Source organism: Oreochromis aureus, linkage group 20, assembly GCF_013358895.1.
Source record: "Oreochromis aureus strain Israel breed Guangdong linkage group 20, ZZ_aureus, whole genome shotgun sequence".
NCBI lineage: Eukaryota > Metazoa > Chordata > Actinopteri > Cichliformes > Cichlidae > Oreochromis > Oreochromis aureus.
This window is the reverse complement of record NC_052961.1, coordinates 13,140,082-13,162,032: the sequence shown is the minus strand read 5'-3', so window position 1 is coordinate 13,162,032 and position 21,951 is coordinate 13,140,082. Positions and strand designations below refer to the sequence as shown.

General features: G+C 42.2%; 1 protein-coding gene across 1 annotated transcript in view; it reads left to right on the top strand.

The window, feature by feature from the left end:
• Positions 1–952: 952 nt before the first annotated feature.
• Positions 953–21,951, top strand: part of LOC116310949 (nuclear receptor coactivator 3-like) — a 64,581-nt gene continuing 43,582 nt past the window's right edge. The window contains 1 exon segment of the mRNA XM_031727910.2: positions 953–1,117. The gene's annotated coding sequence lies outside the window, so the exon portion shown is untranslated.

The following is a 21,951-nucleotide window of genomic DNA, read 5'->3' as shown; positions in this document are numbered from 1 at the left end:
CCGGCCTACCGTAGCTGGGATAGGCTCAGTATTTATACAACATTGTAGGTGGCTTTAGTTTGCATGATAGCATAAACGTCAAGCAGATTACTGAAACTTGCTCCTATTTTAAGTATACTATACCGCAATCCCTCAGATGACACCTGACATCAACTACCAACAACAAGTGCAGACTTGATGTTCATTGACATCAGTTAGGGAGGATCCAGATGAAATCAGCCGTGCATTAGAATAGAGTAGGGCATGCAAGTGCAAAAACAATGGCGACAAGTCCATAAAAGTCCATAAAATAATAACAAAATGTATAAAGTTTTCACTAGTTATTGACAATATGTTTCTATGGAATTATTTATTTAGCAATATCGCTTTCTTTGTTTCTTCAAATCAATGAACACAACGTTAAAAAAAAGAGTTCAGAGCAAAAGCAACAAACTAAATTTGAGTATCATATTCAAAACAGAAAAGAACAATTATAGGAAGTGGTGTGGTTAAATATGCCAAACAAATGTTAAACTGTTCCAAACTCTTCCAATGAGGACCACACAGAGGCGGCTTTTATTTATCCAAGTGAACTTTTTTTATGCACAAGGCAAGGACAAGACCTCTGCGTCCTTATTTGCTCTCAAGTTCGCTCTTTTCTGTCACCCCTTCAATCCAAACGCCCTCTTTTGGCTAAAAAAAAAAGTCTGGATATTTGCAGCCTGTAGCTCCTCCCATCAACACAAACAAGTCAGCTGTTTGCTTTTCGTGCAGTGAGGTTAACTGATAACACACACTGTGGCATCTTCCCTCTCGTCGCTTACATCCGTCTGTACGCTGCTAGACAGACGGTGCCTGCTCCTCCACCTCCACCTCTACCTTCCACTCCTCCTCCTTCCCCCGTGTGGTGGTGGAGTCTGCCTGTAGTCCGTATCCGGGTTGGACGAGCCATCCGGAAGCGCGGGGCTCCTCTGGAAAGAACTCGTTTACCCACAAGTCCCAGCGACGCCTCAACTTACAGAACTGGCTTCTTGGGCTTCGGGAGTGTTTCCCATTTAAACAAACAGAGCCGAAGATGGCGGAGAGTTAATGGTGTAAAGAAGAAATTATCGATTCGGGAGAGAGATACGTCCACGAGGTAAGAACGTGCAGCACGCGCGCTCCTATTCAGTCAGTTTGACCAGACTTTGCGTTTGGTTTGCATTTCGATAGAGGACGGAAATGTCTTGACTTGGGTTTCCAGCGGCAGTGCGCACACAATATTGGCATCGGCGCGGTGCGGAGGGCACAGAATACATATTTTTATTTTATTTTATTTTTTAAGTAAATGACAGAAAACATTTGCCCCCGGTTTGTAACCGTGATGCGGTGCGTGCTTCGGTGCCATGCTTATTTGCAGCACGGCTGAACGTTTGGCACATTTCATAAACTTAACTTGATCGCACAAGCTCGCCAGTTTACGCACGAGCCGCTGGATCGCAGAAGTGCCTCCAGTAGATTTGCTGCAGAACATGAAGAAGTTTTGGGACAGCACATGCTTTGGACTCGCACGCTCGCGCTTGAACGCAAAAACACGGGGTGATTTTTTTGTTTTAAACCGGTTTCTCTCGCTTGCTGCTCGCTGTCCGCGACAGTCGGTGGGAAACAGCTGAGCCCGGTGCTGTCGCAACGTGAGGGAATTTGGACCGGGATGTTTGATGAGCCGGAGCGTGCAAACACACTCGGCTGCTTACTGTATGTGAAAGCGGCTCCCGCTGTATTTCTGCTGGTCGCTTTACAACAAACGTGCGCTGCAGGAAGGAGGCAGACGACGGTGACCGTCTGTCAGTCAACCAGCCGCTCAGCCAGCCTGCAAGACCGATTAAATTCAAATAAATAAAGTGCAGCCGGTCTACGGCGTGTGTCTCCAGTGTGCACGTCGGCAGTGCACGAAGGGGTCATGCATTGCCTTAAAATGTGTGAGGTGAAAGGGTGAATGGTCGTCGTGATGGTGTCTTTTTCCTGTTAGGTCCTTCATAACCCCTCCTGCCATCTGCTTCATCCTCAGTAATGTGTCTAACTGTATATCTGCAGGGGGCAGCAACGTGGCCCTGTGCGTACCCGCTGCTCTGCAATTATGAAGGTGGACGGTTTGATCCCTGAAACAGCCAGCCGGTGGTGCATGTGTGTGTGTGCGTACGCCGGAAAGCACTGTGTCCTTGAGCATGACACCAGAGCCCCAGCTCACACTGGATAATAGCAGTCTTACACTTCAGTGTGTGTAAACAGAGGTTGAATCGGAGTGATGCTGCAGGTGAGGGATGTGAGGCTGAGTTGATTATATTGAAGTCGCTGTCTAAATTTAGACGTGTGTCCAAATGTGGCTGCAGCTAACAAAGATAGTTTTCATTAGTCTCTTTTATAAGATATAAAATATTTAAAGGTTAAAGACAGTCACAGCTCAACACTCACAGATGTCCTTCTTAAAAGATGTCACTTTGCAGCGAGTCACAGATGAGATGCTGCAACCAGAGAATGCCCCGTGCTTATTTAGTGATGCATGACATTACAATGTCTAACTGGTTATTGTTGATGGCGCCTTTTTTTTCCTGAAAGGTTTACATGAAAATAAAAATGGGTTCAAGTTTCAGCTACTATAACAATCTGAACTATTTTAATTGGCTGAAATATTCAGTTATACAACAAACTAATAGTCAACTAAATGTTAGCCAATGGAAGAGTTCGTTGACCAGATGTTGGTTCGTTTGTTGGTCGATTGATGGGAAAAAAAACTGAGTTGCAAACAGACATTTTGGTTAGATAGTAATTACACACGTCAGGCAGGAAATCCAAAGTGTGGGATCATTTCGAGAGGAAGGGCACGACTCCGAGAGAATGGCATGCAAACTCTGCAGGACACATTTGCCTATCATTCTTTGACTTCAAACATTGCTTTTCATTTGCAACTTGTAAGTAGCTCAGTGGTAGACACTTTGCACCATGACTCACTTTAATGTTAGGCTGAGGGTGTCCTTGCTAGTTCATTGAGGGTTTTTTGGTGCATGCACAAAACTGAAACTTGAGAAAGGCAGACAAATCCAGAAGTAACAGTTGCTATTCCAGAAAGGTCTGGTAGAGACAAGAGTTGATCAAGAAAAAATATGATGGACATCATATTTGATCCATTAGGATTGCCAGTTCTAAAATTTGAGCAGCTGCTGGTTTCTTGTTTGGTAATGGCAGTAAACTTGGGTTTGGGGCAGTTAAAGTTGTAACCTGGGGCTTTGGCAAACAGAGGTGGACTTTAATTTTGCAGAAAAAAAAATAATTTAGTAAATAACAGATGACAGGACAATTAAAATAAACACTTTCAGGCCAATTACCCTCTTCTGTTTATCTTACTGATGTTTCATATTCAGTCCTGTTAAGCCACTTACTGAAAGCTCTATTCTCCTAATTTCATTGATGTATAGTTAGTCAAATGCTCTCTGAACTGTCTGGCTGCTGCTCGTGACAGGGTTTTAATCAGGAATTTATTATTAACACTAATTGTTTCAGCTCTGTGCCCCAAATGCGTCTGTTGCCCAAGTGAGGGGGGGTTGGGTGTCGCAGCAAGGAGCCGTTGTCTCGTTGCACGGCACCCATCTCCTGACAGATTTACAGTCAACTCTGTGGCCCAAGTCTCTGCACACGTGCTGTCGCACACACGCCTGCAACCTGCTCACAAGGAACCGAAGGCAATGGGGACAGGGAGGTGCTGTGAGCGAGCCGCCAGGACTCATGAGGGGTTTCGCCAAGCGCATGGCGGGATGAATGCATTGACGAGGAGGAGGAGGGTGACAGTGATGCATTATGTTTGCTGAATGGGGAAAAAGGGGACAGAGGTTAGCAGGGGATGCTGGTGACTGGGTCAGGCACTGGGGGCAGGGCTCGTGAGGCTGAAGCAGAGAAGCAGGACCTCACATACTAGCCTGGGAGCTTGGGAATCTGTGTGTGTGTGTGTGTGTGTGTGTGTGGAGGAGGAAGGAGGGGGTGTGTACCGAAAGGGGAGGGGCTCAGGTGGAGCCTCTTGCTGGAATTCCACCTGGTATTTCTCATCTTTTGTCTGCGTCCTGGTCTTTGGTCAATCTCGTTTTTACCCACCTCGACTTTGCTCGCTCGTTTCAGTTTTTTTGTGTGTGTGTGTGTGTGTGTGTGTGTGTGTGTGTGTGTGTGTGTGTGTGTGTGTGTGTGTGTGTGTGTGTGTGTGTGTGTGTGTGTGTGTGTGTGTGTGTGTGTGTGTTTTCCACCTCTATTGTGGACTCAGGAAGTTTTCTGCCTCAGATTGTTCACATTCTTTGCCATTTTCTTTCTTCTCTCTGTGGCATGTCTCTCGCTGTCCCCTTGCCTCCCCCAGCTCCAGAGTAGCGAGCTAACTGTTGTCCTGTTGTTGCTGGGGCCCCTCTCTGACATGTCAGTATGTGTTAAACAGGAATTAATCTTCACCAGCTCTCATTGATTTCACTCTGTAGAGGAGCGGGTGCTCATATTTAAATCTCACTCATTTTTGTCCACCTGTCTTTTACTTAAACATCCCCACTCCAGTGATGAATACTGGGGCACATGATTTGATATTTGACCTCACTGACAATACAGTATTTTAAGTTTCAATAAGTGCACAAAAACCTACTTTACATTCAGGTATAGAAATATCTTTTTCCTCAAAAACCCTTTAGTAGAATTTAAAAAAAGACTTGTTTTCGAGTTGGACTACTGAGCTAAATAATGCTTGCGTTGTGTGATGAAGAAATATTTATAATCATACTCTTATTACACGCATAAGCCTGCTGGGCTACTTGCACGTTTATGTGCGCTCTAGGGCTCAACAGTTAATCAAATTTAATTTTCAATTCCAACTCTGGCTTTTACCAATGAGTAAACCGGGACAGTTAAGCTTAAATGACTACTCTGCTGCATGTTTGTCCTTCACTAAAAGCCCAAATCTACTCCCCATCATGATGCTGCATCTTTAGTTCAGTGCATTTACGTAATGTGACTTGAATTATATTCATTTTGATATAGTTTAAGAGTGATTCTTCATTAAAGAGATCGTTACATTTTCAATAAATACACAATGATTCCAAGATTTCTTAATAATTCATAATTTGGAAAATATTTTGAATTCAGTAGAAGCCCAGATGGATGATGGCTGCATGATGTGCACATAGTGTATCTTTAAATACACATGATGCTACCTGCAAGCCCTCAGACCAAGACCTCAACCTGAGACCTGGAGACCATTTGGTGACTCTCCCTAGAAACTGAAGATTTTTAGAGAAATTTGCCCTCCTTGATTGGTTGGCGTGTAGTTCCTGGCTGATGCTGTGTGACATCAGTTGCAAAGAGAGAGCTGCACTGAAAACCTTCTTGTGATTGCTCTCGTTGTTTGTAGATTGCTACAGTCACCAAAGTTTTCATCTTGTCTGCAAAAAGTACTTTTGGTTTCTCCCGTCATTACAAGGGGTCACTCCTTCCGGAATCGCACCAGGAATCTTTTGCTTGTTATCCCAGCTGCTAACTAACCGCGGAGCAGGACTTTAACTTATAAAAGTATGATGTAAACAAGAAATGGAAAATGTTTACTTTCAAAGTAAAAGCTGTGCCTACACCACTGTACACGTTTTAGAAGAAGCAACTTTTGTCATGTGTAGGCCGTGTGCAGGCAGGAGTGGTGGTAAGGAGGACCCAAAGTGCAGACTCACGGAGATGGAAGGTAAACTCAAACTTAGATTTATTATAAAAGAAAACCAAAAACTAAACTGAAAACTACAAAACCAAACAGGCTGACAGGCAGAACACACAGCATAATAAGACGGTAGATCGCGACACTGACACAGAGAAACACAAGGCTTAAATACACAGAGGGAGCAATCGGGGAATGAGAGACAGGAGGGAAACACAGCTGGGGCAAATCAGGGTTAACGAGACAAGGGAAGCAAAACCAGATACATTAACATGAGACACTGACTTTCAAAGTAAAACAGGAAACATAACACAGACGTGGACTTGACAAGGGGACACAGCAGACAGGGGAGACAGAGCAACTAAGAAACACAGACAGAAACCAGAACATTAACAAAGAAACCAAAAGACTAGAAACAATAAATAATGGCAGAATCAAAGTACAATAGTAAAGAAAACTCAAAACTAGGTCAACGACCCAGGTCTCCTAACAACTTTACAGAGAACCGAACGTTCTCTGTTCCTTTCACAGGAGTTGGCTGCCGGGGTTTCTTCCTGTTAAAAGGGAGTTTTTCCTTCCCACTGTTGCCAAGTTCTTACTTATAGGGGATCATCTGATTGTTGGGGGTTTTCTCTATTATTTTAGGGTCTTTGCTTTGCAATATAAAGCACCTTAAGGCAACTCTCGTGTTGCGCCACTTAGCGAGTAACTGGTATTTGGAGACATGTCAGCTTCCATACAAACTATAGACAACCACGATAATCTGCTAGCAACCAAAGCAATTGCATGTGTAGCACTATATACCTCTTTGTGAACCAGTTTCATGTAGTAAGAAAAATCAGCTTCACACAACCACTCACCAGCTGTCAGAGAGTACAGGTTTTTCCCTAGCTGGAAGCTATCAGGGCTTCACTGACTGGTCTCTTGGCCCGTGTGACAGGGGCTTAATGTAATTATTGAGGTGCTTCAATGTTGTATCTAGGAACCTCTGTTGGGGCCATTAGTCAGAAAAAGTAAAAAAAAAACTTCACATTACTCATTACTTTTTTTTAATAAAGTAATGTATGATGTTACTTAATTACTTCCTGGGGAAAGTAATTTTTGAAACTATTCGTAATTACTTTTGCATGCCCTGAAATGCGTTGTCACATAATTACCAGTTAACAGTATAAACCATAGGCTACAGTCCCATACACTTACACAAGCTCATCACAGCCAACGGCAGGCAGCCAGAGCCTGTTGAAGATCAGGTTCTGGCTGCTGGGCTGGGATCTGCGTACACTCAGCTGTAAACTCACTCTGGGTTCTGTCATGGAGATCCTTCTGTGTAGACCCAGTGTTGTATTAGCAGTAGTGGATAGTTGTTTCTGTCCTGGATGCAGTTTGCACTTTACTTTTGTCAGGCTCTTGTACTTTTTTGCAATAAAAATAAAAGTAATGTCCATATCTCCACCATTTTCCTCCTCCCTGCACACAAATTGAAATCTGCTGTTTGTTGCACAAGAAAAAAGAAGCAGGAAAATGAACATTTGTTTTTTTGTTTTGTTTTGTTTTTTCACCCATTGTGCAGATAATTGAAGAACCTTTTGTAGCACAAATAATTACATAATTGTAACTGTAATCTGATTACTCACTATAAGACAGCAATGCGTTACATTACTGCATTACAGAAAGATGATAAAAATCACATGTGGCACTGCCGATAACACACAGATTCATTCATTTGTTCCACTTTTGTGTTTTCAGTACAAAACTTCTTGGCCAACAGTGAGATCAGGGGTTTAGTGGACAGCCAGTTCTAACAAGATTTTCAATCCAAACATTTAGATATAAACTTACATCTGGCAGGTGGTGCTACAGACACATTTTGATCTACACTACCTAACACTGTCCCGTGTTAGGTAGTGTAGATCAAAATGTGTTTAGAAAAGTGTTTTAGTAAAAGAAGTAAATAGCTATCTTAATATGTGAAAAGGTAAAATGTGGCTTGTAGTGTAATGCACTAAAAAAGTGCTGCATAATTGCAGTTACTGATCTCAAACAAGCCTCTAGTTCTAGTCAGTATGGATCTCCTGAGTCAGAAACCAGCAAGCCAAGTTATCATGAGTCACATATTGCAGCTATTCATCTGATAACAAATTGGAGGTAGACAAGGGATTTGTACGTTTGTTTTTATTTTTGGCACCAAATATGTTATATTTTATCTTCAAGCTAACAGTTTTAAACCAGAAATTCTACCCGCAGTCAATGTGCAGGAAGCTGTTGTGCTTCCATGATTAAAGATGATACAAGAAGAAATGATGGCGACACAGAATTTCTCTGATTTCTCGGTGTCGAGCTGCAGTATCACTGATCATTATTTTCAAAAGATGCATAACGCCGTCTTGAGTACTTGGACACTTATAACATTTTTCTAACTTTACCTCTGTACAACCACCTCTGTGGATTTTAAATCAAATCCAAACCAAATGCAAGTGAAGTGCAAGTTTTGGTCTTTTGTCTGCAGGACGATGAAACAGCTTGTTTGCTAGTTACTTTGGAGACTGACACACTTTTAAGTGCAAGTCACACTTTTTTTGTGAGTGTGTGTGCAAATAACTAATTTACTACTAAGCATAAGAGGGCTTTATGTAGCCTAGAACATTAGAGAACACTGAAAGAAACACAATGTCTCTTACTTTTTCTTTTTTTTTCTCTCACATGGCGCCCAGCTGGATGCTGCAGCTCGCTGAACAGTCTAGAAAAAGGTGTGCTTCCTTCTCGGAGGAGAGCTCTTGCATAAGAAAACTGACCCAAGTTGTGACACTAAATGCAAATTTTAAAAAAGACTGTAATAAACCTGAAACCAAAAATCAAATTCTTACCCAAAAAGCAACGTTCTGTGTGACTGATTTCCACCTTAAAGACAAAGTACATATAAAACCATCTCATCCCAACGTCCGGGTAAACAAAAACAGTCTTAAAAGATCCAAGCAGTAATAGTTAAAGTAACATTAATGAAGTGACAAACAGTTGTTAGATATATAGAACTCATCTGCTCCTACTCCTAGAAAACAAAAGCTTTCATCAATTTTAAATGTGAACGTATTCATGTGTTTACATATAAACATGTATGCTCGGCTCAAGACTAATAATTTACAGAATTTCCTGAAGTTTTCCATGGAGATTCATTTGTATTACACCCGTCATTCTAACGACTTCCATCTCCCAATCAATACACACTGACATATAGAAGGGCCATCCCTTTGGGAGCACTGTTACCACTGCTTAAATTTTTTTGAAAAGTTCTTGAATTAACAGATTCTGAAGTATTTTATGGGTCATATTTTATTTGTCAGCTCCTTTGTAATTGTTATTTGTTGTTGTTTTGGTCTGGTTTTTGCTGCTGCCTAGACCTTTTTGTCTTCTAACCACCCCTGTGCAATGTTTTATTTTTTACAGTGGTTGGTGGAAAACAATCTGCAAATGAATGAAACTATCCTAAAGAATACTGACTTAAAATGTTTAGTTTTAATGAGCGGATTTAACTACAAGAGCTTTCGGTATTTTTGAAATATGTTATTCTTATGGGTAACGTGAGCAAAAGTAATGAGTGGGAGCGGCACAGGGAGCGGCAGAGGGTGTTCAGTTCAAGGTTGGCCCTCTAAATCCAAGGCCATGAGGATCTGTCATGGTTACATCAATTGTTTTATAACTTTGACCTTAACATTTATATAAACACCTGTTTATATAGTTCCTTTTGTCGTGCGTCAAAGGCGAGCACTGTCAAACCTAACGCTGGAAAACAGAAAAACAGACCTCATTTATTGAACTTTTGCTTTTGGCTTTTTAATATTATTGACTAGTAAGAGTTAAGCAGTGACCAGTTACATAATTTCTTTATTGGGGAAAATTAATATGTTAATGTCCATCCATTCAGCCCCCCAGGGTCATGAGGGGCCTGGTGCCTTTCGCAGCTACCATAGGGCGAGAGGCGGGGTACACCCTGGACCGGTCGCCAGCCGGATGCAGGGCCAACACAGAGAAACAGACAACCATTCATACTCACATTCACACCTATGAGCAATTTAGAATGACCAATTAATTTAACCCCACTTACTGCATGTCTTTTAACACTGATCTGGAATGAGTTGTGTAATTGAGGCAGTAGAAAAATTAATTTTGTGTAAAAGCGGGTAGCTGAAAAACAGTTTATGTGATAATAGAATCACTAAATATCAAACATAGTTGGAGCGATGATAGATAGCGAGACACACAGAGGGAGAGGGATGATCTGATGGACTGTCAGAGTGTATCCTTGGTTTCTGTTTCCTTTCTTCCCCCAGAATGCCTCAGTGCAGCTCATGTCCTCTGCCGCTTTATTTTTCTGAGAGCTATTTCTTCTGTGAGAAGAATGTCAAGTGCCTATCTCGGTGCGCTTCTCCGTGTTCTGTCTTTTGTTTTCTTACTTGTGGTTCACTCTTGATTTCTGTCTTCTCTTCTCGCCCCGGTTCACCTCAGCCTTTGTCTTCCTGAGTGTGTTTTTGTCTCCTGGCTGAGACCTTTTTTTTTTTTTTTTAACTTTTTCTGATGTCTGGGTCATTGCACTTTAACTAAATAAGTTTATGTGTTAAAATCTGAAAGAAAACAAACTGTATTTTTACTATAATAGCTCTTTATTGTGTGTGTGTGTGTGTGTGTGTGTGGTGGTGTTGGGCTTGGGGGAGTGGATACATAGGGGAGAGTGAAGAGTAGACGAGGGGGGAGGAGACACCAAGAGTCGTTTTATTAACGTGGCTACTCCCGCTAAAATTCAGGGAGTGCTGTTGCATCCAGCTGTTACTGGTTGTGCGAGGCTTCGTTGCCATGGCAACACAGCCCTGTGCGCCTGCTCAAGGTCGTTCATCCAGCTCTGAACTGAGCAGCATGCTGCACATAGGATGTACAGAGGGAGAGAGGAGGAGAGAGGGAGGGAAAGACAGACAGAAAGAGAGAGAACAGAAGAACTACTTCAAAGTGACCAATCAAAAGCACTTCAGTGACGCTGTGGTCGGTGAACAAACTCGGCCCTGCCTCCACCTCGTCTCTGACACACACACACGCACGCACACACACAGTTACTTTCCTCAATAAAGAAACAAACAAAAAAGAAGCCCCTGGCCTTGGGGCTTGTAGGTTCTTTTGCCAGCTGATAAAATATTTAGCTGGTCAGTGCAAGAGAGAGACAGAGAGGGGGGTACGGTGGCTGGAGAAGAAGAGAGCAGCAGAGCTTGGCTTTGTGTTTTCCTTTCTCTAATGGTGCATTGCTGTGAGGCTACCTGGGGCTTCTCCCACCTCCTCTCCTCTCTCACTTTCTCTCCTCTCCCCTCAGAGGGCTGCAGCAGCATCCCTTGGGGGGGCTCTGCTGCATGTTTGCAGGCGCTGACTAGACTCGGCGCAGCACACAGTGTGCACTAAACAATCCCGCGCACCGAGGAATCACGCCGCTTCATCGCACGACACATTGTAGGAAATTGAGTCTAACGGTAATCTTTGTTGGATGATATTAATAGCGAGGCACCGTGTGATGAATGCCCGCTGAATCGCAGCTCTACAGCTTGCGATGTCGTCGCCGGCGTGCTCGTACATAACGACAGTGCTGATGTTTAGCGGTTATAATGTTTAGTGTGTTCGTCATAATGGTTTCATTTTCCTAATAAGCACTAAACTAAACACCGACTGTACCTGAGGCTGAGGATGTAATTGAGGTTTCGGCTTGTTTTTGTCGTAAAGTTTAAAAAAAAAAAAAGGACAAATTGCTTGCAGAGAAAATGTGAAAGCATCACCAATTTGATTAAAATTCATCCTGAGGGGTCCAGTTGTTGTTCATGTCTTTGTATCGCTGTCAGAAGACAAATGTGGGTGAGCAAGGACATGTCCTCAATAGACTTGGGCCATGCACCGTTATGATATAAAGATTTGTGTTAGAATGATATTACCAGTATTTGGTTGTGTTGACACACACTTGTGCCATACTGCGGACACAAGTGACAGTGAATTTATTAGGACAGCACAAAAAATGACAGTGAAACGACAGTAACCTAAAGAGGAAAAGAGCTGAGGGGGTACATGACACACGGGAGGCCACATACGCCCTCATCTAGCAGCTGCAGTGACCACAAGAAGAGACACCTAATGCGGTCGATCACTTATTTTTGTGTGTGCTTTGCTGTATTGATTCAGAGATCATATGAATAAATTGGCAAATAAATCAAAAGTAATCACTTTATAATAAAACGCCACCCCTGAAGTTTAGTAATGGCACGGATCGTCAGGTTTAAAGTGTCAGCATAGTCTGTTTCTATATTATCTCAGGTGTTGAGGTCACAGAATGCATTACAATCTAAAGTGTGCCAAACTTTTAGATTTTCTTCTCCTGCCTCTTTTTTTTCTGGGTGCACGCAGAGTTTAACTGGATTTTTTACAAAGTCAAACATTTTCGGGGAAGCGCAGGGAAGAATCGCTTTTTGTGGTCGGTGACGTTATAGTGTAGCATAGTGTGTGGATGGTTGTTTAAAAGTTAGAAAAACACAATCAGTGACCTTTCTGTGAGCGCCAATCAAAAGGAGAGTCAGACTTTCAGGTCAGGAGGAGGTTAGGTTCACCTTTCTCTTTGCTGTTAGTTAACAGATGCTTGTTAAAGGGGTCCTCGGGGGGGGGTGTCTCTAACAAGGGGAGTTCTGTTTTTTACTTATTTTCCATTGTAAAATCCAGACCTAGTTTATGTGTTTTTAGAGTTTTACACACACACACACACACACACACACACACACACATTTATGGGGTAGAGGATGAGGTAAATGTTACCAGCTGCAGCGTAGCAAGCAAGTGGCTTCAACTCTGCCTGAACCCGGCTGTTACGTGACCACCTCGTCAACTTAATTCACTCCTGCACTGCCTTTCCCTTAAATGAGCCCCCCCCCCCCCCGTATCACTCTATCACACTCACATATATGTATACACGCACATAAACACACATCACTAGCTCCTTTTCCCCGTGTCACCAGCAGCATCACTCAACTCAGGGTAGTGGTGGAGCACTCCCAAAGCCCGTAACCCCCCACCTCATCACGGCAGTGTTGAGCAGCACGCTGGCCGGGTGTGCTACATTTTATTGGCTGCCCCTCCGGTTACCCTCTGAGGTCACAATGTTGTTGTTATGATGTCACAAAGGCTTTTTTGTGCAAACCTCCGGTCAGCTTACTTTACACGCAGGCTGCAGTCAAACACAGTTGACGCTGCTCTTTAACCAGTTGATCGGTTGCGGGGAAAAAAAAACTGCACTTAATTTGGAAATTAACTTGTTCACTGCTAGAGTTATCATCCATCCATCTTTATTTATAAAGCACAGCTGACACAAAGTGCTGTACATTGGAACTAAATAATAAAAATGAATACGATATCAGCTTAAATATAGCTGTAAACAAAAATAAAAATCAGATATCGGATCTTCTGCAATCATTTTCATCCGTGGGAAGTGACGCTGAAGTTTACCTTGTCAGCTAAAATTTCAAGAACTGAGAGACTGTGTAGAGACAGCAAAAGAACGTGGTTACTGGCTCACCGTCAGCCCTGTCAACACAGATTGTTTAGCCTTTAGTGGGACATAGATGGTTGCTAAACTCTAAAGACAGTTTGGTGGTTTTAGAAAGAACATTCCTACTGAAAACCATAAGTTTAGATTTGAAACTGCTGATTCTGACTAAACAGCTTCACCTTGACTTCTAGTTTAGTCTCCGCTCTTTTGTGACTTCCTTCCCCATTCTACGTGTTGTGTAGAAGATTGTGAATGTTCAGCACTGCCGGTGCAACCTCATGCTTTACTCAGACTGTTGTTTTTCACATCCTGCTCTGGACAGTGTAACGCTATGCACGTGTTTCGGCCAAGCTGGGAAGCAGAAAGAAGTCCCTCCGTGTGCTCGAGCTCAGTTCAGGCAGGGGGAGTGTCTTTAGTTAAATCAGCTTTTGCTTTTTAAACCTTATCCACCCCTCTCATTTTCTTTCTCTCACTTCCAATGAGTCTGTTAGTCCTGCGAGATCCGAGTCGTAGTAAACAGGTGGTGACATTCACAGGCTCTCTGTGGAGGGAAAGGGGCCAGAATTTAAATATTGATTTGATGCAAAGTGAGACAAAGTTTCCTATTCCTATCATGCTCCACTTTTAGAGGCTTTTTATAGCTGTTGATTGTGTATTTTTAGCTGTTGTCGAGCACATCACACTTTACCCAAAAAGAAGGCTTTGATTTTGTTTAAGCACACTGTGTAAACATGCTGCTGTTTGTGACAGATCGGCGCTATATAGGATCCCTAGGATGAAATATCATCTCCTCTTAGACTCGGCTACCTGCTCAGGTAACCATCAGGTATTCAGGCTCGGCCTGTCTACAGATTGAAGGGGCTGTTAATGGTTATTGAGCTGGTAAGACTCCTCCAGTTTTCTGAGAAAAAAAAATTAAGCGAAATGGAATTGGAAAACTCGATATGTGGATTTTCTTCTAATTAAAATGTTTTGTGTTGGAACTTTAATAAGCACCAGATCACCAGACAGTTAGGTGGCTCCCAGTTAGCCGTTTTGAGCACCACAGTGTTCTAAGGACCAACCATGACCCAACAACAGGATGTTGGTAAATGCATTGGAGCACGTAACTTGCAACTCACAGGAACTTCTGGTATTGGTGCCAAAAGCCACAGGGCACCTTCACAGGTCTTCTAGAGTCTAATGCCCTTTTTCGTACATCCACTGCAGCCTTGAATTTGAAGTCATTAACCACCAAATAACGCACATTTCTAAGAACTGCAGTGACATCATTTAACAGTCTGTGTGATGTGAGAATAGAGCAGGTGGTTTACTGCCAATGGAAGTGTGTGTCATCTTCTGCACATTGTATCTGGGCAGCTTACCTAAACCACACAGTACTTCCTGTAGTCTGAACCCACCTAAAGCAGACTATTTCCAGCTGTGAGCTAAAGGCGATTTACTTAACATGAAGGTTTACATTAAAACAGTGGTTAGTTCATTTGTGTATTTTCCCACCTTCCGCATTTTGCCATGGAAATTATTGGCAACGACTGTTAATTTTAGACACAAACAAATGTTAACCCATCATAACTGTATAATTTAGTTTGTAATGTGCTTTGAATTTTTGTTGTGGTGGCACTCTTTATTTTTATTTGAATCACCATGAGGACGTTCCTGTTTACCGGAAGGAGAGTAGCTTAGCTATATTTATGTGGTACTACAGTAAACACACACACATACGCACAGTGGAAACACACGACACCCTCTTATGTGTTAACTGAAAACCGTTGTCTCTCACACGTCTATGACAGGTCTCCAATAAAGGCCTTGTGGAGAGTACGTGTTAGCCGAGTACGATCTCTCTCCCTATCTTACAAAGGCTAAAAATAACACCATATCTACGCTAGACTTCGAAAGAGAAAAAGAGGGAGGGAGGATGCAGAGAGAGCGGCGGAAGGAGGAGAAGGTGGGGATGGCAGGACGATGGTGAGAAAACAACAATCAAGGCATGAGAAAAAGGGGAGAGGAGATGAATGGAGGTAGAGCAAGGGTGCGGGAAGGAAAAGAAAACAAGCCATTAATAATTTACCTGCGGGACACTTTGAGTTCGACCTTTATTTCTGGTCAGTGGTGCACAGTAACAAAATGCTGGGCTGAGTGTTTTGTAGTGTGAGGAAGGGAAACTCTTCTTGTGATCTGACTGCTGATGTACAGACTGGAGGTTTGCGCCTGTGGGCAGTGGTCAAGCGTACTCAGGTAGTGGGATTTCAGACTGAAAAATAGCTCGGCTATTTTTAAAAAAATGTATCAGTGAGAAGATGAAAAATTATCCGGGAAGACCAGTTAAAGTAAAAGATTCATGATTTCAGGAAGTGCCAAGCACTGCAAAGCACTTTAAGGATTTTACAGTGCTGGGTACATGTGACAAAAACGAATCTACCCCCAATCACATTACAAAGTAATTCACCCTTTAATTTAGTTCGGCTTTCTAAGAATGTTTCTAAGAAATGACAGGAGTACACGGTGTAATGTTTTTGTTCCCACGTTGCTCTGTAGGTAGAGATGTGTTGCTGTTGCCAGTTCTATTTTGGATTGTGAGGTTGAACTGTGCAAAACACTTTCTTCATTCATGATTTCTTTTTAGTTAGTTACTTTGGCCTCTGTCTGACACTGCAGACTCCTTCAAGGGAAAAAAATTATAAATGCATAAATGCATTCTACCTTTTGCTGACATATTATTTGCTTGTGGATGTCCACATGGACCAATGCAGAGACTGCAAGTGAGTAGTTGTTCTTACTTCCTAGTCCACTCAGACTGAGTTGGATTGTTTTCCACAGATCTGCACGCACGTAATCTTCCTTAATGTAGTCGACTTTCTCCTCTGCAAATATTGTATTTGCCGTTTATTTTATGCAAAATAAATGAACAATAAACAACTTTTTCCTCAGTGAGTCACTTATCCTACAGATGAACTCCAAAGCCGCTGTCTTGGACGCCAGCTGGCGATGGTAGTCCTTGTTCTGCTCTGCAGCGCCGCTGAGCTCGGCATAGCGGATAATGAAGCAGTTCTCCACCTGCTGCAGGTTCTAGTTAGAGTGGCCCTCCAGCTCACAGTTGTTCTCCAGAGCAGACGAAGGACTGCAGTCGTCAGCTGTCGCCCAATACAGCGGAGTTGGAGTGTGTCAGACTCTGCGATGAGATGGGAAAGCCTGGAGGTAGATGGTGAACGGCGGCTGAACTTTAAAAACAAGAGCAAAGGAATTAACAAAGCGACCACAGATGGTGCTCTTGTCTTGGACGGATGGAAAAAGTAAAAATCTAAAATGAAAACACACGTTTTCAAATATACTTCGATGTCCAATGACAAAGGACTGTTGCCTACTTATTGTTGTGGAGTGCGTGCCACGGCGATATCTCAGCAGAGCAGTTAACAACAATGACCACCTTAAACTTTTCAAATTGTAGGCAGACAGATCCTTTACAGATGCTCACATTCAGGATGAAACTTATGAACTTTATATGCTTGTGTGTCTGGTGGTATCTCCTTCCCTTATCCAGTTCATCCACATTTCGCGGGTGTGTTGCTGGGGGCCCGAGGATGTGCAGCGTTGAGTTCGAAGTAGCTCGTTTGAGTTGGCTAAAATTTTAGGCTTATGCTTGAGAATACTCTCGATGTGAGGTGTTCAGGATCATCAGGAACTTAGAGCTACCCACCAGCCCGAGTAAAATGTAGCCTGCCGGAAAAACTGCAGGGAAGTGTGAGCACATTTATTAATCATATACAACTCAGTTTTAGGTGGTTATGTCACAACAAGTGGCTAATACTTGGAAAGTTTCTGTTTATTTACTAATCATCTTCGTTCAGATTATCTCCTCATTTTAGACTCACTTCAGGTGTTTTTCTTCTTTTCTTTTTATTTATTTGCAGCAACAAGTGCATATGAGTACACACCCTTTGGTGAGTGTATCCTTACAGGTATCCTCTTTTGAAACCAGTGAAGTTGTGTAGGAGTGTGTCTGCTGAGTTTCACAACCCGGTTCTCCTAAAATGATGCAAAGTTGATGTGAAAATGGCTTAAGATGGGCGTTTGACATTTTAGTCACTCAGTGGGGCCTGAGTCTTATTAAACTATTATTTACCAAATTTGTTGCTTCGGCTTTCTGCACTTTCAGTTCAGTTTAGCATTTCAAAACATTACCAAGCAAAAATTTGCTTAGCAAATGGCTATCCTGAAGAAACAGAACTCTCAGTGTATCTGTTAGACTGAATATTGTTTCCTGTGTCCAAAAGTACTTTAGCTCCAAATAAAAATAATAATAATAATCCTTTCTGAGTCTACGGTGGAGAGCTTCTTCCATTACCTTGAGATCAGTTTTCACAGAACAGTTTGGCTGGACGACATTTGTTCCCAAGCCAGGAAACTAGTTGACAGGCTATTTATTACCACTGATTTTTTTTGTGTCCCTTGCCATGCGGCCTGTTTCATGTCTTCTGATGCTTTACGTGTCCTTTTGACACCATTTTACTCATGAACACGTACATATATTCAGCTCTGTCTAGTCTGGACTAATTTGTTGCTGTTCTGCATTTAACCTTTGTCCTGACACACTTAGCTGCACAAAAGAACAGAAAAATAGCCGGAGGAGTTAAGGGGTCGGCCAACTTGTTGCTGTGTGATTGTGGTGCTATGACAAATACTGTGTGTGTGTGTGTGTGTGTGTGCGTTATGAGAGCTTGTGTAGTTTGTATTTACCAACAAAACAAACTGTGAGGTCTTGGGTAAGGGACACAGTGACGCTAAATTTTCCACAAGGCCTCACATTTTCGTTTTACTTCTCCTGCACAAAAAATAGACAGAAAGAAGGCGGGGAGGACGGGGGGAGAGTGGGAAAGACTTTTGGTTTTAGTGCCACAGGGGGGTTAGGGATTTGAAGCAGAAGAAGAATAGGCAATGCAGTTGACATTGTTAAATTTCAAGTGTTTTTCAAACAGTCCATTTACTGTGTAACCCTAAACCCTTGGGTAACACTGAGGCCTCTCACCCTCAGGCAAGGTGCTACAGACCTTACTACTGCAGTTAGACCAGTATAAGTGTTTGTGTTTGTACTCCTTCTGGAATACTTAACATTTTTTTTGTGTGTGTGTGTCTTTTTGCAAGAGTTTTGCATAGACTAAAAGTATGTGTTTAATGTAATAGTGGCATCTAAAACTGGAAACGAATACCTTTTCATGTTTGAAATACATTACACACACATTAACAGTTCTTGTCAGCCCTCCTCAGCATGACACAAAACAGCCCACAGCACCTCCGTGTGACCTAAGAACTTATTAGAAACGGTCAAACAGAAAAGAACGAAAGAGCTTGCTGGAAGTCGATATGAGATGTAATGTAATCTGTCTACTCGAGACTCTAGAAGTGGTTTATAAAGTTGAGGTTCCTCTGCACATCCTTCAAACGTCGTAGCTTTCTGTTGACAAAAAGCTCCCACAAATTCATGTTGTTAAAAAAACTCAGCATGCCTCAAATTATTTTAATTTAGTTATATATACATATATGTTTGTTTGTTTGTTTGTTATGTATACAAGTGACCTAAATAGCGATGTAGTTAAAAATTTGTGTGATTCAGTGCATTTCTCATGTAGCATTTAAATCATTTATGAGGGGAAAAAAGGCCAAACATTTTCCCGTTTCTATTCTTTGTTGTGCAATTGGAATTTGAATATACACTCACTGGTCACTATATTAGGTACAGCTTGTTAGTACTTGTCAGACCCCCTTTTGCATTCAGAACAGCCTTAATTCTTTGTGTCACAGACTCAACAAGGTGCTGGAAACACCTTGTTGAGTATCTGCACAGTAGCTGCGGATTTGCTGGATGCACATTCGTGATGTGAATCTTTTGTCCCACCACATCCCAAAGGTGCTCTATTGCATTGGGGTCACGTGACTGTAGAGGGCCTTTAAGTACAAAGAACTTACTGTCATGTTTAAGAAACCAGGGTGAGATGATCTGAGATCAGAATCAGAAGATGGGTGCACTGTAGTTATAAAGAGATGGACATGGTAAAAACAACACTCATTTGGTATTAAGGAGCCCAAAGCACCACCAGCAGCAGCCTGAACCTTTGATGCAAGACAGGATGGATCCATGACCCTACCACCTGAATGTTGCAGCTATACTCACGACTCCTCAAACCAGACAATGTTTTTGCAATCTTCTATTGTTTTAGTGAGCCCATGTAAATTGTAACCGACACGAAGGGCACCTGGTGTGGTCCTCTGCTGGTGTTTTCAAAGATGCTCTTCTGCCTACCATGGTTGTAAAGAGTGGTTATTTGAGTTACTGTTGCATTCCTATCAGCTCAGTGCACTCTGGTTATTCGCCTCTAACCTCAACAAGGCACTTGCACCCAGAGAAATCTTACACATTGGACAAACCTAGAAATGGTCTATAAAACCCAGAAATGATTATGTGGAAAAATCTCAGTAGATCAGCAGTTTCAAGGCCATCTGGCACCAATGACTATAACACTTTATATCACCTTACTTTGCTATTCTGATACTCAGTTTAAGCTTTAGCAGGTCATCCATTGAGTTGCTGCCATGTGATTGACTGATTAGATATTTGCATTAACAGGCAATTGAAGATGTGTACCTCATCATTTTTCCTTTACTGCAAGAAACATTAAGCTTGAGGAGGCATGAATAACCAAATAATTTCCTTAACAAAAAATGTCTTATCTGTTATTTAATTATTAAACCACTCATTTTCAGCCCATTTTGCAACTTCGTGTCAAAACAACTCTGATATTTTCTTAACTTCCTAATTGCTCCATTACAGCTTTCCTTGAGTGTTAAAACCCCTTCCATCTAATAACCCACAGCCTTATCAAGGTCAAAGGAAAGTTGTTTGGAAAATTCTCTGTCACATCTGCTGCAAAGCTCATAGAAAAAATTTTCCACTACTTCTAGACCAAAGTGTTTCTAAAGCTTCAGAATTTAACAATAAACAGAAAAAGCCTGTGTTATTTACTGATAGAGTGGAGCTTTAGACCAAACCAGCAGTGTACTGTTAGTTGTTGCTCTCAGATCCAAACCTGTGGATTCCCATAGGAGACGCGATGTTATTAATTGTTTATAAACATCTGTTTATAATTTTAAAAGGCTTCGGTGTGAGTAAATAGCTCGTTTGTTAAGCAGTTATGGAATCACCATGATGCTCATGAGATTGATGAGAAAATTAAAAGCAGTATACAGCGCAATAGTAAGCTCAACTCCAAAACTTTACAAGACATATAGGGTGCGTAGTCTCCGGGAATAAAGAAAAGAAAGAGAACACACGGCAATATTTAATTATATTTGTTAAAGCGCCCTTTAATAAATATATGAGCATTTTTCTTTTCCAAGATTAAAAGCAGTGCCATCAAAATTAAGGAAAGTCATCAGTACGAAAGTGTGGCTCATTTATGCAACTTCAACAGTGAGCTCTAATATGAGTTGGAAATGCAGACATGATAACAGGCTGATTTATGTTTGCTTTCAGTCTCTTATTGAAATTCCTTGTCTGTACAAAAAAATGCAGAATAACTCCAGACCTGTCCTTTACATCAAGTAACAGACTTTTTTTTTTTTTTTTACATTTATTTATTCATTTTTACCGGGTGGAGAACAGGACGGAAAGGCAGCGTCAAAGTCAGCTACAGGTGGAAGGTGACTGTACATCTCATCACGTCTGCTACTTCATCTGCACACGTTTGCGGGGCTTTACAGCCCACTGCTTTCCCGAGGACCTGCGTCTGCGCGTGTGCGTGTGCCTTATTATCACAGTCGGGTGGATGGAGGACTAGGGTGGAGGCAATTGTGCCGCCGAGGTGGGGAGAATACAGCAACGGGGAGCTTCTTCACTGACGGTGGCTGTTAATTAATCAAATATGCACATATACACACATGCACACAGACGAGCAAGCAATACAAAAACACACAAGCACGCCAGGCCTCTTCTAACGAGAGGCTCGAAGCCATTCTGCTTACCATTGCCAGTCAAGCTGATTCTCTGCTTGCTCTATTTGCAGAGCTGCCCCTCCCCTCTCTGATGCTATGATCTAACTGCAGCCTCCTCCCCCTTCACAGATACACACTTACACTTTCTCCATGCTCACATGCCTGTGCATACACGCGCGCGCAAGCCTACTACTCAGTCACACCGAGCGAGGCGTGTCTCCTCTGTTGAGTATTTAAGTGACATTAACGAGGAATGTGGTGTGCATTGTTCATTTTGAGGGGGAGAAGCTGTTGATATTGTGGTTTCGCGACTCTCAAGCAGCCTATGTGGCATCTCATTTGGAAAGCATAGGAAAAGTACTGAAATGAAATGCAAAAAAAAAAAAAAGAAAGGAAAAAAAATCCCCTTTTTTCTCTCCTCCCCTCTCTTCTCTTCTATCCCCTTAGATAAACAACAACAGCACTAGGGGTTTTTTGTTTTTTTGCTCCTCTGTGATCAAGGAGTTTCAAAGAAACATGGAGGGGGAGGTGTGCTCGGAAAAGGTGGGAACAAATAATAAAAGGAGAGAGAAAAAACCAGAAGTATAAAGTGGAAAAACCGTAGGAGTAGAGGCGAGCTGCAGATCTTTACAGTCAAATTCTCAGAATGGGTCAAAGTTCCCCCAGCAGCCGGAGACGCGTTCTGATTGGCTGCGGAAAGGTGAAATTAAAACCACGGTAAACTTTTGAC